Genomic DNA, 17,244 nt, shown 5'->3' with positions numbered 1-17,244 from the left:
CAGTGGACGTCTTCCAAAATTAAAAAATTCAAAATTCATAAATCATTTATTCATGTAGGACATTTTAGCCGCTTATGAACGTCAAATTTTTACATTCTAATTTTATTTTTTCCCTACTGTCCAGTTCGGTATATAGATACAATTGAGAAGAACTGGCAAGAAACTCAATTGAATTACTTTTTTTTTTTTAAAGCCAGTTTATTTACAATGTATATTTATATAGGTGTCTATGTCTAACATTAAATGAAAATCCAGTGCATGAACAACTATTGCCATGCACACTTGTCATTCAAGTAATCGTTTAGTGAGTAATAGGCTTTGCTCAGTAAATATGATTTAACAGATGTTTTGAATTTATTTAAGGGTAATTCCAACATATCCTTTGGTATCTTATTGTAAATTTTTATACCTATTCCCATAAAAGACCTATTAACTTTTTCTAAACGATACTTGGGGACAGCAAGTTTGTCTTTAAATCTAGTATTAATATTATGAATATTGCTGTTTTTTGGTTTTTTTCCGGGCTGAGATGATGATGATGATGATGAAAAAAATAAATTCCTTATTTTTTGGCTATTGAAGCGTTTGCCCCTTATAGGCTGAGAAATCAGAACTATCTAATACAAACGCAGACGAGTTTTTTACAAACTCTACCTAGATATAACCTATATCTAATACGGAAACCTTATCTATATCTATGCATACAGTAGTGATATCTGTATGTTTGTCACCGTGATATAAATGGCACAGAACTGATTTGATAGCGGTTATTTTTATTGATAAACTAAATTGCAAATCATTCGACGTACTCTACCTCTTTTTTGTTAGTTTTGTTCAAGGACTTAATTTTTTCAATATAATAACAAAATTCAGGTTGTTTTCAGCAGCATCTGTATAGACTCCATTTCGGGGAATATGCTCAGGAGCCACACAATCTCATTCCTCCAAATTTACTAGATATAGAAATAAAACTAATTTTATTTACAACTTTATGACAGATAAATATTTTTAGAGTATGCAACACGAGTCATGAAAACCACGTGATCTATTTTACTTTTTTTTTTTATTTACAATGCACCCTTTTTCATTTGAATTTAGAACGTTCCTAAAATAAAAACCACGTGATCTATTTTACTTTTTTTTTTATTTACTATGTAACCTCCTTCATATGAATTTAGAACGTCCCTAAAATAAAATCCACGCGATGTACATTTTTTTTTTAATTTACCATATAACCTAAAACCCGTTATCTCGCTAAATACACAAATATACAGACTAAGTTCAACACTCCAGATAACCTGATAAATATTGATATGTCCACCTAAAAATCATATATGATACAATATTTTATACTAGCTGTGCTCGCGACTTCGTCCGTGTGGATTTTAACTTTATTTTTCTAAAATAAAAGTTGCCCAAGTTACTCCTTATTACATCAGCTACCTGCCAATAAAAGTCCCGTCAAAATCGGTCCAGCCATTTCAGAGATTAGCCGGAACAAACATGTGGACAGACAAAAATTGTATTTTTGGTGTATGTACCATATTTATATTCATATGCATGTAGTAAAAAACGGTTATTTCAATATTACAAACAGACACTACAATTTTATTTATATGTATAGATAACTTAAAAACTATGTGCTATATTTTTAAAACAAGATACCTGAAAACTAACATTTGTATTCATGAGTATAGGCTATAAATTGGACGCGGGTAAAACCACAGGCACAGCTACTATTATATATTAGAAGATAGACAGATAACATTATTTTATCATCCGTCATACTCGTGAACGGGTGCTGCTTGTGGGGACTGGTCTGTTCAGGTTGCGATCACTGATTATATTTTTTTTGTTTTTTTTTAAAAGCATATGCTAGTCACTCTATTCTCCCAAATTTGAATTTAAATGAATCTGTATTATTGTAAACATGTACAACATTTATTTGAAAAGAATACGAGCTGAGTTTCTTGTCAGTTCTTCTCGTTACCTACCACAGTTTTTTCTAGTGACTTAAAGAGTGGATTTATTTTACTATGTTTCATTAAATTGGGAAAAACACATTTCACGTTTCTACCTGTGTTTTTGCTGTGTCTACGAGCTGAGTTTCTTGTCAGTTCCTCTCATCTCGAAATCATTCCGAACTGACGGTAGATTTGATATATCATAAGAGTCTGTAATAGACCTGTTGCAACTTTTTATATTGCAACACTAAAATAAAATTTATATTTTATGTAATATGGCAACATTCTTCCCTTCTTCTCGCCGCTACATCGGAGACAATACACGAATAAAGATATTTAGAATTGATTTTGAATTTTGATTTTGAATTGTTATTATTTTTATTAGATGTGTTGATAATTTTTTTTTGCTACTCTACTGTTATACAATAGCAGATTATCGAATTGCGTATTACATTCAAACGGAACCTTCCACAAGGTCATATCTACTAGATACGAGTATTGTAGCATTATCAAAGACTTGTGTTAGGTACCGTCTCAATATAAGAGATATTTACCTATTTGACGGCCGCGGTGGTTTAGTGGTTTAGGTTCTGATGGTCGCGGGTTCGAGTCCTCGCACGGTACAAACATTTGTATTCATGAGTGTGATTGTTTGTATCTATCTGCGTGTTTTCTATGTATATTTTGTACCTATTTACAAAAAAAAAGTATTTATATCAGTTGTCTAGTACCCATAACACAAGCTCTGCTTACCGTGGGACTAGATGGCGCTGTGTTAATTGTCCAGGGTTATTTATTTATTTATATCAGTTGTCTAGTACCCATAACACAAGCTCTGCTTACCGTGGGACTAGATGGCGCTGTGTTAATTGTCCAGGGTTATTTATTTATTTATATCAGTTGTCTAGTACCCATTGTAGTGTATGCAGTAGCTATACTTGAATACATAGAGCTGTAAACACTCATTCGTCGTCTCGGTGACCGACGACACGAGTACCGGGGCGAGGAGAGCATTGCTCTCACGGATGCCAGTAAGGTAACGCGTGTGCGACGGAACCAGCGAGCCGATTACAAGAGTAAATACGTAAACACCACACCCATAACACAAGCTCTGCTTACCGTGGGACTAGATGGCGCTGTGTTAATTGTCCAGGGTTATTTATTTATTTATATCAGTTGTCTAGTACCCATAACACAAGCTCTGCTTACCGTGGGACTAGATGGCGCTGTGTTAATTGTCCAGGGTTATTTATTTATTTATATCAGTTGTCTAGTACCCATAACACAAGCTCTGCTTACCGTGGGACTAGATGGCGCTGTGTTAATTGTCCAGGGTTATTTATTTATTTATATCAGTTGTCTAGTACCCATAACACAAGCTCTGCTTACCGTGGGACTAGATGGCGCTGTGTTAATTGTCCAGGGTTATTTATTTATTTATATCAGTTGTCTAGTACCCATAACACAAGCTCTGCTTACCGTGGGACTAGATGGCGCTGTGTTAATTGTCCAGGGTTATTTATTTATTTATATCAGTTGTCTAGTACCCATAACACAAGCTCTGCTTACCGTAGGACTAGATGGCGCTGTGTTAATTGTCCAGGGTTATTTATTTATTTATATCAGTTGTCTAGTACCCATAACACAAGCTCTGCTTACCGTGGGACTAGATGGCGCTGTGTTAATTGTCCAGGGTTATTTATTTATTTATATCAGTTGTCTAGTACCCATAACACAAGCTCTGCTTTACTAGATGGCGCTGTGTTAATTGTCCAGGGTTATTTATTTATTTATATCAGTTGTCTAGTACCCATAACACAAGCTCTGCTTACCGTGGGACTAGATGGCGCTGTGTTAATTGTCCAGGGTTATTTATTTATTTATATCAGTTGTCTAGTACCCAAAACACAAGCTCTACTTAGCGTGAGACTAGATGGAACTGTGTTAATTGTCCACGGTTATTTATTTATTTATATCAGTTGTCTAGTACCCATAACACAAGCTCTGCTTACCGTGGGACTAGATGGCGCTGTGTTAATTGTCCAGGGTTATTTATTTATTTATATCAGTTGTCTAGTACCCAGTGTAGTATATGCAGTAGCTATACTTGAATACATAGAGCTGTAAACACTCATTCGTCGTCTCGGTGACCGACGACAGGAGTACCGGGGCGAGGAGAGCATTGCTCTCACGGATGCCAGTAAGGTAACGCGTGTGCGACGGAACCAGCGAGCCGATTACAAGAGTAAATACGTAAACACCACACCCATGCTCTGCTTACCGTGGGACTAGATGGCGCTGTGTTAATTGTCCAGGGTTATTTATTTATTTATATCAGTTGTCTAGTACCCATAACACAAGCTCTGCTTACCGTGGGACTAGATGGCGCTGTGTTAATTGTCCAGGGTTATTTATTTATTTATATCAGTTGTCTAGTACCCATAACACAAGCTCTGCTTACCGTGGGACTAGATGGCGCTGTGTTAATTGTCCAGGGTTATTTATTTATTTATATCAGTTGTCTAGTACCCATAACACAAGCTCTGCTTACCGTGGGACTAGATGGCGCTGTGTTAATTGTCCAGGGTTATTTATTTATTTATATCAGTTGTCTAGTACCCATAACACAAGCTCTGTTTACCGTGGGACTAGATGGCGCTGTGTTAATTGTCCAGGGTTATTTATTTATTTATATCAGTTGTCTAGTACCCATAACACAAGCTCTGCTTACCGTGGGACTAGATGGCGCTGTGTTAATTGTCCAGGGTTATTTATTTATTTATATCAGTTGTCTAGTTAACACAAGCTCTGCTTACCGTAGGACTAGATGGCGCTGTGTTAATTGTCCAGGGTTATTTATTTATTTATATCAGTTGTCTAGTACCCATAACACAAGCTCTGCTTACCGTGGGACTAGATGGCGCTGTGTTAATTGTCCAGGGTTATTTATTTATTTATATCAGTTGTCTAGTACCCATAACACAAGCTCTGCTTACCGTGGGACTAGATGGCGCTGTGTTAATTGTCCAGGGTTATTTATTTATTTATATCAGTTGTCTAGTACCCATAACACAAGCTCTGCTTACCGTGGGTCTAGATGGCGCTGTGTTAATTGTCCAGGGTTATTTATTTATTTATATCAGTTGTCTAGTACCCATAACACAAGCTCTGCTTACCGTGGGACTAGATGGTGCTGTGTTAATTGTCCAGGTTATTTATTTATTTATATCAGTTGTCTAGTACCCATAACACAAGCTCTGCTTACCGTGGGACTAGATGGCGCTGTATTAATTGTCCAGGGTTCCGTCATCCGTGCCATCGACCCATCCCGGCTTCGCACAGATGCATTAAAACTCTTTGAATTTCTCGGCATGTTCTATAGTATAACACGCATGTATTATACATATAAACCTTCCTCTTGAATCACTCTATCTATTGGGGAAAACTGCATTAAAATCCGTTGCGTAGTTTAAAAGATATACGCGAACAGACAACCCCTGCGATTTTGTTTTATACTATGTAAAGATATCGATGCAATTGTCTTATCTATATATATAAATAAAATTAGAGTGTCTGTTTGTAATATTGAAATAACCGTTGTTTACTATATGCATATGAATATAAACACGGTACATACACCAAAATAATATTTTTATAATTTTTGTCTGCTGTCTGTTTGTTCCGGCTAATCTCTGAACTGGACCTATTTTGACGGGGCTGTTTTTGTAGCTGATGCAATATGAGTAACTTAGGCTACTTTTATTTTAGAAAAAATATTTTATATTAACAAAATAAAGTTAAATGCCAGGCGGACGAAGTCGCGGGTACAGCTAAATAGGAACGAGGATCATGTCTTATGGAAAGTGTATAATATGAATGTGGATGGATGTAAAGGGAGGGGACGCCCTAAGAAAAGATGGATGGATTGTGTGAAAGATGATATGAATAAAAGAAGAGTATGTTTAGATATGACGACCGATAGAGAGCAGTGGAAGAGAATGACATACTGCGACGACCACAAATAATGGGATAAAGGCAAGGCAATGATGATGTCTTATTATAAACTAGATACTCGCCCCGGCTTCGTACGGGTGTACATGTATTGTATCTATAAATCTTCCTCTTGAGTCACTCTATCTATTAAAAGAAACCGCGTCAAAATCCGTTGCGTGGTTTTTAAGATTTAAGCATATATAGGGACAGACAGCGACAGCGACTTTGTTTTATACTATGCAATGAAGATACCTATGCAGTTGGAAAATTATAAATAGATAATTTAATATGTGAATACCAAACACTATCAATGTATGTACATTCTTTATAGATTAGAACAGAGGTTCCCAAACTTTGTGTCGTAGACCGGTTTAGGGTAGACCCCCCATTCTTACCTGGTATTGATTTTTTTGTAAATTTCCAACTGTAGTTAAGTTTAGTGTTAAAAATAGAAAGTAAAAACATACCGCTGTCGTAGACCCCTTGCAGTTTGTCATAAGAATTTAATATTCTAATCCAGTGATTCCCAAAGTCGACCCCCAGACTTTGGAAATCACTGGATTAGAATATTAAATTTAATATCCAGTACCAGAATATTAGTATCCAATTACTTCGATAAAAGCTTATCAAAATCATTAGAATATATTGAATCATATCAAGTCAGTTGCTATAGTTATTTTATTTATTAATTCGCTAATATATAAAATAATTATTAATAATACCTACTCATTTATTTAAGGAAGATTATTTTTTTTAATTTTTAATTGTATTGTACTATGTAAGTGTAATGTTCATTCCCACAATAAATGTTCATAAAAGAATGACAAATTCCAAATTCAAATGTAATTGTTAATTTTTAATTGTAACATTATTTATGGCCAGACCATATAAGCGTAATGGTCCTTGCCACAATGAACATTCATAAATGAATAACAGATTCCAAATTCAAATGTAATTCTTTAAATTTAATTGCAACAGTATTTATGGCCCGACCATGTAAGTGTAATGTTTCTTGCCACAATGAACATTCATAAAAGAATGACAGATTCCAGATTCAAATGTAATTCTTTATTTTTAATTTTAACAGTATTTATGGCCAGACCATGTAACTGTTATATTCCTTGCCATAATAAACATTCATAAAAGAAGGACAGGTTCCAAATTCAAATTTTTATTTTTAATTGTAACAGTATTTATGGCCAGTCTATGTAAATGTGCATAGATAGATATAGATAGATAGACGTCGGTAGTATCGATTAGAGCACATTGTAGTGTACACATTCATTATGTTATAAATGTACTTACATTACCGTCACGCGTTTGATGTTACAATATTAAATATTTAAGTTCTCAACGCTATACAAATATAATGTTGTATAAATCACATTATATTCACATGAGAAACGATAATTTAAAAAACATGCTTATTTAGACTGCCTCGCTGGTCGCAAGGTTTAGCCTTACTTTATATCAGGGACTAGCTTTTGTCCGCGGCTGCACTTGCGTTAATTTATCCCCTTAAGGGTGGAATGTATGTGATTATAGGTGGAATCAAAATTCTTTCTATGGGGATGCCTACGTCATAACATGAGGAGTGGGAAAGTCTCCCTTCCAGATTCCGGTTCGTTCCAGATATTTTGCTCTTGCTTTATCTTTAAACTTTAACTTAAACTTTTACTTTAAAGTGCACTTCAGTTCATCCCACACGTGCTCAATGAGATTTAAATCCGGACTGAGCGCTGGCTAGTTCAATGTGGTGATCGACTTCTTAGAGGTACTCAGTTGTGACACGGGAAATGTGACAACGAGCGTTATCGCGCATAAGGAGGAAATATTCACCGATATATCCCGCAAGAGGAACGACATGTTCCAACAGGATATCGGAAATGCAGCGGTCTGAAGTTAGATCGCCCTCTCGTCCCCCGTCAGGCACGGAAACATGCTCTGTTTTACCTTCGAAGATGTTGGCTCACATCATACAAGAACCACCCCCATAAGCCACTGTCTCAGTGAAACGGAATCAAAATCGCTCTCCAGGCCACCGGTAGACCCGACCCCTTTGGTCGCTGGCGTGCAAACATTCTGCACTCATCGGAGAACAGGACTCGTCTCTATTGATCAACCTAATCAAGATAGGAGCGAGCAAATTCAAGGTGTGCTTGTTAGGGCACTAGTGGAAGATAAAGTGAATATGAGGTAAGGTCAGTTAGCCTTCGAAATAATGAAATGCGCTTCCGCAAAACAACACCAAATTCGATAAAATACATACCGAAAACACAGATAATGTTTTCGGATCGAAACACTAAAATATTTACGCAACCGGGAAGAGAGTTGTCGCAAATACATTTATGTTTACGTTAAGTATTACTGACTGATACACGACGGGGTTACAAGTTCAAATTTAATACTTTATGGAAATTTTAATTGGCACAGATAAGAATGAATGGCCGAGTAACGACTACAATTAAAACGAATGAAAACAAATTAAAGAACTTATTAATTGATGTAATAATAACGATAGATGTAATTAATCTAAATAGAAATATATTTATCGAATTAGGTGTTATTTCAGTCGCTGAACAGTCAACACTAGGCTTCCAAGCTAATTGACAAACGTGCAATGCAATAGTAATTCATGCACGTGATTTACACTTAATGTTAGACATAGACAGAGGGGCGGATCTACTTAAGGGCTTTTGAGCTGGAGCCCATCTGAAGCGATATTTAGAATATAAAAAAATATTTAGCATGTTTAAAAAGCTATCATAAGGTTGACAACCATGAGATCAATCAACTCGTGCAAGTGCGCGTCTATCGAAAGGAACGGGGAATATCTGGTCGCTTGTTTTTGGACGGTGTATTTTTTTAGTTGAGTAATATAATTAGGTAGGTCCCTAAGTAGATTTAGTCCAGGGCCCCACAAATTCACGATCCGCCTCTGCATAGACACCTACATAAGTACACCGAGAAGTCAGTACAGCTATTTTTTTATGGATGATAATGGAAGGTCAACCTAACAGGGTACATTGCTAGCAATAAGATCATCAGTCCACTTTATTAATAAACCCTTCTCCTCCAGTCAGTACAGTTTTTTTTTTTTGTTAATTTTATGGTGCACCAGCCTGCGCTAACGGTTTACGCTGGCGGGGCACCAGTGGAGGATGATAAGATGAGCATGAGGTCAGGTCAGTTAGCACATCGTGACAAATTCACCAGGAATTTAACACGATGGTTTCCAGGGGAAACCGCGTGGAGGTCGACCTGACATGGTACATTGCTAGCAATGGGGTCAACAATCCACATTACTAACAATCCATTTCCCCCCAGTCAGTACAGTATTTGCATTCATGTGAAGCTGGGACGCTGAGCAGCCTTGGATGGACAAGACTTGAAGGATATTATTAGCGTGGGGACGGGGTCAAACGATCTCGCGGCTCATCTGATGGTAAGTGATTACCGCCATCCATGAGCACCCGCAACACAGGGAAATTGCAAGTGCGTTGCAGACCTTTTCAGAAGGAATAAGCTCTTTTCTTGAAGGTTTCATCTACGCAACGGATTTTAAATTTTAGCAATAGAGTGATTCAAGAGAAAGGCTTATATATATAGTACATGTACACCAGTGCGCAGCCGGGGCGGGTAACTAGTTACATGATAAAATCAATGGTTATGAGTCAAGATAATTATAGTGTGAGTCGGTAATGTAGTCGCCATGTTTGTCACATTGTATCCATGGTGATGAAGGACTCGCCATATAGACATGTCCCGACTAGTCAGGGATGCCAAACGTTGTATCCATGGCGATGAAGGACTCGCCATATAGACATGTCACGACTAGTCAGGGATGCCAAACGTTGTATCCATGGCGATGAAGGACTCGCCATATAGACATGTCACGACTAGTCAGGGATGCCAAACGTTGTATCCATGGCGATGAAGGACTCGCCATAAAGACATGTCCCGACTAGTCAGGGATGCCAAACGTTGTATCCATGGTGATGAAGGACTCGCCATATAGACATGTCCCGACTAGTCAGGGATGCCAAACGTTGTATCCATGGCGATGAAGGACTCGCCATATAGACATGTCCCGACTAGTCAGGGATGCCAAACGTTGTATCCATGGCGATGAAGGACTCGCCATATAGACATGTCACGACTAGTCAGGGATGCCAAACGTTGTATCCATGGCGATGAAGGACTAGCCATATAGACATGTCCCGACTAGTCAGGGATGCCAAACGTTGTATCCATGGCGATGAAGGACTCGCCATATAGACATGTCCCGACTAGTCAGGGATGCCAAACGTTGTATCCATGGCGATGAAGGACTCGCCATATAAACATGTCCCGACTTGTCATGCCATAAACGATGAAGGACTCGCCATATAGACATGTCACGACTAGTCAGGGATGCCAAACGTTGTATCCATGGCGATGAAGGACTAGCCATATAGACATGTCCCGACTAGTCAGGGATGCCAAACGTTGTATCCATGGCGATGAAGGACTCGCCATATAGACATGTCCCGACTAGTCAGGGATGCCAAACGTTGTATCCATGGCGATGAAGGACTCGCCATATAGACATGTCACGACTAGTCAGGAATGCCAACAGTACCACGATCCTCGTACGAATACGAGATTTTTGGCATTCAGTACAAGGACATTTTCATATACGTACAAATTTGTACGAGATTTTGATCTACGATTTGGTAAAAATAATAACAATATCCTTGGACAATTTAAACAGCGCCATGTAGTCCTTTGTTTTTGCTTAGAGAAAATCCGTCATGGAGACCCGCCCGCCCCGGGGGAGGCAAGCGGATATTGTGAGACTCCTTCTCACTAAAACCTCCAAGATGCCCCTCGTCCAACGCCATGTGCCGGAGTCGCAGATCGAAACAGTTGACCGCAACTCCGACGGCGGTGACCCACTTTAGCTGTGGGCCCCATCTGTGCAGGTAATTAATTCCCCCTCACCTTCATTATATTTCGCCCAATTACATAATATCTTTTTAATTTATAAGTATATAGTATAGGTTATGTGTTATTTTTCTTATTGTAATTGTATGTTAAAAACTACAGTACCTTATTGTTAAAATAAATAAAATTTCTAAAATTAAAGTAACCTAAGTTACTCCTTATAACTTTAGCTAACTACGAGTGGATGTCCCGTCAAAATAGCTCCAGTTATTCAGAGATTCGCAAGAACAAACAGACAGATAATATTTTTTAATCTATTAATTTGAAATTACAAACACACACTGGCGCTATATTACTGTAAAGTTTAATCAAACATCCATTCTCACAAACTTTCGCGTTTATAATTTAATAAAAATAAATATTATAATAATAGTTTATGTAAGTGTATCTAGTTTAATATATGAATATTATTGTGTACATAAATTTTAATCCATATAATATTTATTATTATTTTTCTTTATTATCATTATATATTTGTTACCTTTTAGTTTTCTCCACTGTTCATATATATTTTACCTATGTTGATTGTTTTAATCCGACATTCCTAAGCGATGCCTTGAAAAGATGGAAGGGAAAATTAAATGTTTTGAACGATACATGTGTCCTTTGTTATATTGTTTGTGCTTCTTCTTTACTGTACGTTGCAAATAAAGTATATTCTATCTATCTATCTATCTATTAATAAAAAAAATAAATTAGTAAGATGTACAAGGTTAAAGAGACAAATATGAACAAAAAGCTCAGCTCAGCATATCAGATATTTTTATTTTTTCGTATGATGCCGTTTCAAGAGTGTCAACCCTGAATCTTGTCCACTATCCATATATATGAATATGATTGATTGTTTTAATTCGACATTGACGAATCTACTGCGATGTCCTCATTGTAAAAGATGGAAGGAAAAATTAAATGTTTTGAGGAGAAGGGTATTGTTAGTAATAACCACATTTTTTTTTATGGATGATAATGGAATGGTGCATCCGCCTGCGCTAACGGTTTACGCTGGCGGGGCACCAGTGGAGGATGATAAGATGAGCATGAGGTCAGTAATGTGGACTAATAATGACATTTTTTATGGATGATAATGTATCGGTGCACCCGCCTGCGCTAACAGTTTACGCTGGCGGGGCACCAGTGGAGGATGATAAGATGAGCATGAGATCAGTAATGTGGACTAATAATCACATTTTTTTATGGATGATAATCTAATGGTGCACCCGCCTGCGCTAACGGTTTACGCTGGCGGGGCACCAGTGGAGGATAAGATGAACATGGGGTCAGGTCATATAGCCATCGTGACAAATTCGACTCGAAAGGTTATATGGAAGTATCATTCATTTTTAAAGCTAGAGGCTACAAACTTTTTTTCTTTGGTTTTTGCGTTAGATGCGTAAATATTGTTTTTATTTGGTCATGGTCACTATTCCACGCGAAGTCGCGGGCACAGCTATTACTGAATATATAGTTAATTATACATATGACCTTGTATATATATCAATAGGTATTGTATTGATCAGTATTCAGTATGTAAAAACTTCTTCATTACATTGCATTGTAAGGCAATGCTATTGTATCAGTAGCTTTGACGTTCATGCACGGGATTTTCATTTAATGTTAGACATAGACTACATAAGTAAACATCTATACATATAAATAAAATTGGAGTGTCTGTTTGTAATATTGAAATAACCGTTTTTTACTACATGTATATGAATATAAATACGGAACATACACAAAAATATATATTTTTTTAAATTTTGTCTGTCTGTTTGTTTGTTCCAGCTAATCTCTGAAATGGCTGAACCGATTTTGACGGGACTCTTCTTGGCAGATAGCTGATGTAATACGGAGTAACTTAGGCTACTTTTATTTTAGAAGAATAAAGTTAAATTCCATGTGGATGAATTCGCGGGAACAGCTAGTGTTAGTTTGTAGTTATTTAGAAGCTAAGTTCTTACTGTCTCGATAGATTGTTGTCTGTATTATAAAATGTTCAATCTGTTTAAAGTGAGTTCCGATAAAGAAATAGAAACAAGTACATGTATTTTAATTCTTTGCAAAATAAATAGTACAGAATCAAGCACCCGAAAACTAACCCTATTGTAAAGAACAGCTAGTCTATACATATAAATAAAATTGGAGCGTCAGTTTTTAATATTGAAATAAACGTTTTTTACTACATACATATGAATATAAATACGGTACATACACCAAAATAACATTTTTTACAATTTTTGTCTGTCTCTCTGTCGGTCTGTTTGTTCCGGCTAATCTCTGAAACGGTTGGACCGATTTTGACCGGACTTTTATTGGCAGATAACTGATGTAATAAGGAGTAACTTAAGCTACATTTATTTTAGAAAAATTATTTTTATTTGAATAAATGATTTTCTATTCTATTCTATAAAAAAAGCCAAATAATTTTATTCTTATAGGAAGTAATTTTATATATTAACACACTTGAATAACACAAAACCTATATTTATTTAATTAAGAAAATAATAACGATCTAATCAGTTTTAATCGATAGATTATTAATCTCTGAATTGGAGTAATTAATTACGGACGAAGGCCGAAAATACGATTGCAAATTATACGAGCGTGTTTTCGCCCTTGGCCATATTTTCGATTACATTACTGACTAAAACCTAAACTCGACTAAACCTAAAGTTCAGTCGATCTAATATACAGGCTATAAAATATTTTGAAATAAGAACGATTCGTTCCTCAACGTTGTAAACAGACAATCAATGTTTGTCTTAACAATCAAAACAATGTTGAATAAAGCTTACAAATTCAAACATACTCGCTATCCAATTACATAACAATGTTGCAAGACCGTCCCATACTTAAACTAGTCCATATATGCATCCAGAAATCAATAAAATCTGCTCAATCACTGAATAAATAAGACGTTATGAATGATGGACGTATTTAGAAGTTGCTCTATAACTTTGCTTCCATCATGAATTTCACAATGTTTATACATTAGAAATAAAGCAAGGCCAACGTAAAGTAATATACAACACTAAATACACAATTGCTGATACAGAAAATGTTAGAACTCACCCATTTATCAAACTGCAGTTTAGCCAATCTAAGAATTTCGGTACATAAATAGTTTTTCACGCCGCGGCACTTGGTAAATAACAAAACACTGGGTTATAACAATAAACTAATATATTTGAATGTCTTCGTAAGGCAAATCTGGGTGTTAATTACACGAAATTAATTAATTTAATAATTTTATTTGGGAAAACGTGTAGCGATCGAGGAAAAGTTAGCAGTTCAACTAACTGACACTAGGAGCGCTGGTGTAGTTTTATTTTGACATTTCAAAATACAGCTGTGTTCATTATGGGTGCGATCTAGAGTTAGTAAATTCAAATAAGCAAAAAACGCAATTTTTATATATTTATATATATATTTTATATATATATATTTTTTTTAATTAACCAGTCTGTTTATAATTAATTTTAGTTTTCAATATTTTGTATATACATTCTTTTCTTACTTACTAATATTGAATTTTACTTTAATTTGCGTAATGCCACTTATCATTTAAAACTTTATTCAAATAAACTTAATATAAGCACTTTTGAATAGTCCATTTTTTTTATTCTACCGCTCATAGACTCATCACAAGAAGAATGAGCAAGAAACTGGTGTGTTGCTCTTAAATAAATATTGTTTTAATTAGATTTACATTAATAATGATTAGGCATGCGACAATCAACATAGAAACCGCTACTTACGCACTTAATCTCTGTTCAATCAGATAACATTGTCTAGCACACCGCTTTACGTCCGATGGTCGCGGGTTTGATTCCTCGCACGGCACAAACATTTGAATTTGATCGTTAGATAATATTTGTATTTACAAAAAAAAATGTATTTGTATCTATCTCAATAACACAAGCTTTAGGTAGCTAACGTGGGTCTAGATGGCGCTGTGTGAATTGTCCTGAGATAAAATAAAAAAAAGCATAATAAATACGAACGATTTAATGTTGTGTATGTTTGTTTTAATATAATATAGAACAATAACATACAGCTTGATTTAGAAAGAGGGAGATTGCTAGCAATGTTCAGAGTCACTTATAGTGGTATCCCTCTGGAAATCATAAGTAACTAACCTGATTTCATGCTCATATAATAATAATTATTATTATGTAATCTTATGTTATTTGTGACAACAATTATAATCACAGGACAATTCACACAGCGCCATCTTGACCCAAGTTAAGCTAGCTAAAGCTTGTGTTATGGGTACTAGATAACTGATACTTATACAGATTTTTTTTGTAAATACATACATATTATACATAGAAAACACCCAGACCGATACAAATAATCATACTCATGAATACAAATGTTTGTGCCATGCGAGAAATCGAACCCGCAACCATCGGTCGTAAAGCGGTGTGCTCATACTCCACTGGTGCCCCGCCAGCGCATACCGTTGCAATGCAGTCGGGAGGTACGGGTGGTAATACGGATGGTCGCGGGTTCAATTCCGTCTCATGAATTGTTTATATTCTGCACTGTCTGTGTATATTGTATATGTATTTCACATTTATTTATTTTATTTAACTATTGTCATCAGTATTAGGCGGTAGCACCATTCCATAATGTTTATTAAAGTAATATATACTTGAAGCCATGGGCAGGTCCTGGGCTATCTCTACTTAGGGGTCCACCTAATTATATTACTCAACTAAAAAAATACACCGACCAAAAACAAGCGACCAGAGATTCTCCGTTCCTTTCTATAGACGCGCACTTGCATGGGTTGATTGATCTCAGGGTTGCCAACCTTATGATAGGTTTTTTAACATTCTAGATATTTTTTTTATTCTAAATAACGTTTCATTGGATACTGGGGGCCCTTTGTATCCTCGAGGCCGTGGGCTGCAGCCCCTGCTTGAAGCATATAATAATAAATACACATTAAGAACATTAATATAAAACTTTATTTAATTATTAAAAATATTATTTCTCATAAAATAAGGCATACATGATGTACTATAAAGTTAATTTAATTGCACTTATTGGTGGTTGTGGCCAGCGACCATTTGTCACTAAGCCACGGCATAATTCAACATGCTGCCCACCTTCATGAAGGGGGACTACTGGCCGAAGGTGTATCAGCGCTACTGTGGCAGATGGAGTAAGTAACCTGACATTGAGGGTGTTGCAGCTGGAGTCGAGTCACAACGCGAGTTTCAAGGCGTTTGTTCCTTCATGAAGGAGGATTACTTCGTCGTCAGTGCCGTGACCACAGAATTTTATAATATTATATATGTATGTTAGTCTATAAGGTATTTATAATATGAGCCTAGTAGCCTTAAATAAATAAGATATTTACAGCAATTTTCCGACATCCTCGGCAGTCTAGCAGTTGTGTTCTAAAGTCATAACATAATAAAAAAAAAATGTGTAAAAATATGTTTATGACTTGCTGAATCGGATTTTATTTTTATATACACATTGATGTGAAACAAACACAAAAATTACTGGCACGGTACAAACATTTTTATTTATGATTTTTTTTCGGACTACTCCAATGCTGTTGGCCGCAGCTGGCCTTTATAGCTTCACCGGACGATAGGGGGCGAGTGCAGATGGCACTCCAAACCAAAGGAAGGACTTATGGAGCGGTTAAAGGCCAACTCCCGCCTGACGGATACGACTTTACTCTGAGGGCACCGCTAGGGGTTCGAACCTCAGCTTAGGCTCGTAATTTCGATCCCCGTTTGAATTACACAGGGGATCGATCGGAGGGGTTTATTTATGAGTATCTTTGTGTCGGACTGGGTGTTTTCTATGTATATTATGTATGTGTTTACAAAAAAAAAATATCTAAGTATTTATATCAGTTGTCTAGTACACATAACACAAGCTCTACTTAACTTGGGACTGAGTTATTTGTCCAGGGTTATTTATTTAAACTGTAAATTTGAACATTATTAAGGATTTATTATCAAAGATTACTTCTCTGTGTGTGTGTGTCAAATGGTATAGTGTGTAACGTTTTTTCTATTAATTTATTGTGTTTTAGGCACATTATTAAAATAATAATCTCAGGACATTCACACAGCGCCATCTAGACCCAAGTTAAGCTAGCTAAAGCTTGTGTTGTGGGTACTAGATAACTGATACAAATACATAGATATATATTTTTCATAAGTACTTTCATATTATACATATAGAACACCAGACCGATACAAATAATCATACTCATGAATACAAATGTTTGTGCCGTGCGAGGAATCGAAGCCGCGACCATCTGAAGGCGGTG

The sequence above is a fragment of the Achroia grisella genome, unplaced genomic scaffold (genome assembly GCF_030625045.1).
Source record: "Achroia grisella isolate CSIRO2021 unplaced genomic scaffold, CSIRO_AGI_Agris_v1 utg660, whole genome shotgun sequence".
Taxonomy (NCBI): domain Eukaryota; kingdom Metazoa; phylum Arthropoda; class Insecta; order Lepidoptera; family Pyralidae; genus Achroia; species Achroia grisella.
The sequence above is the reverse complement of the archived record's forward strand: the minus strand, read 5'-3'. Positions refer to the sequence as shown.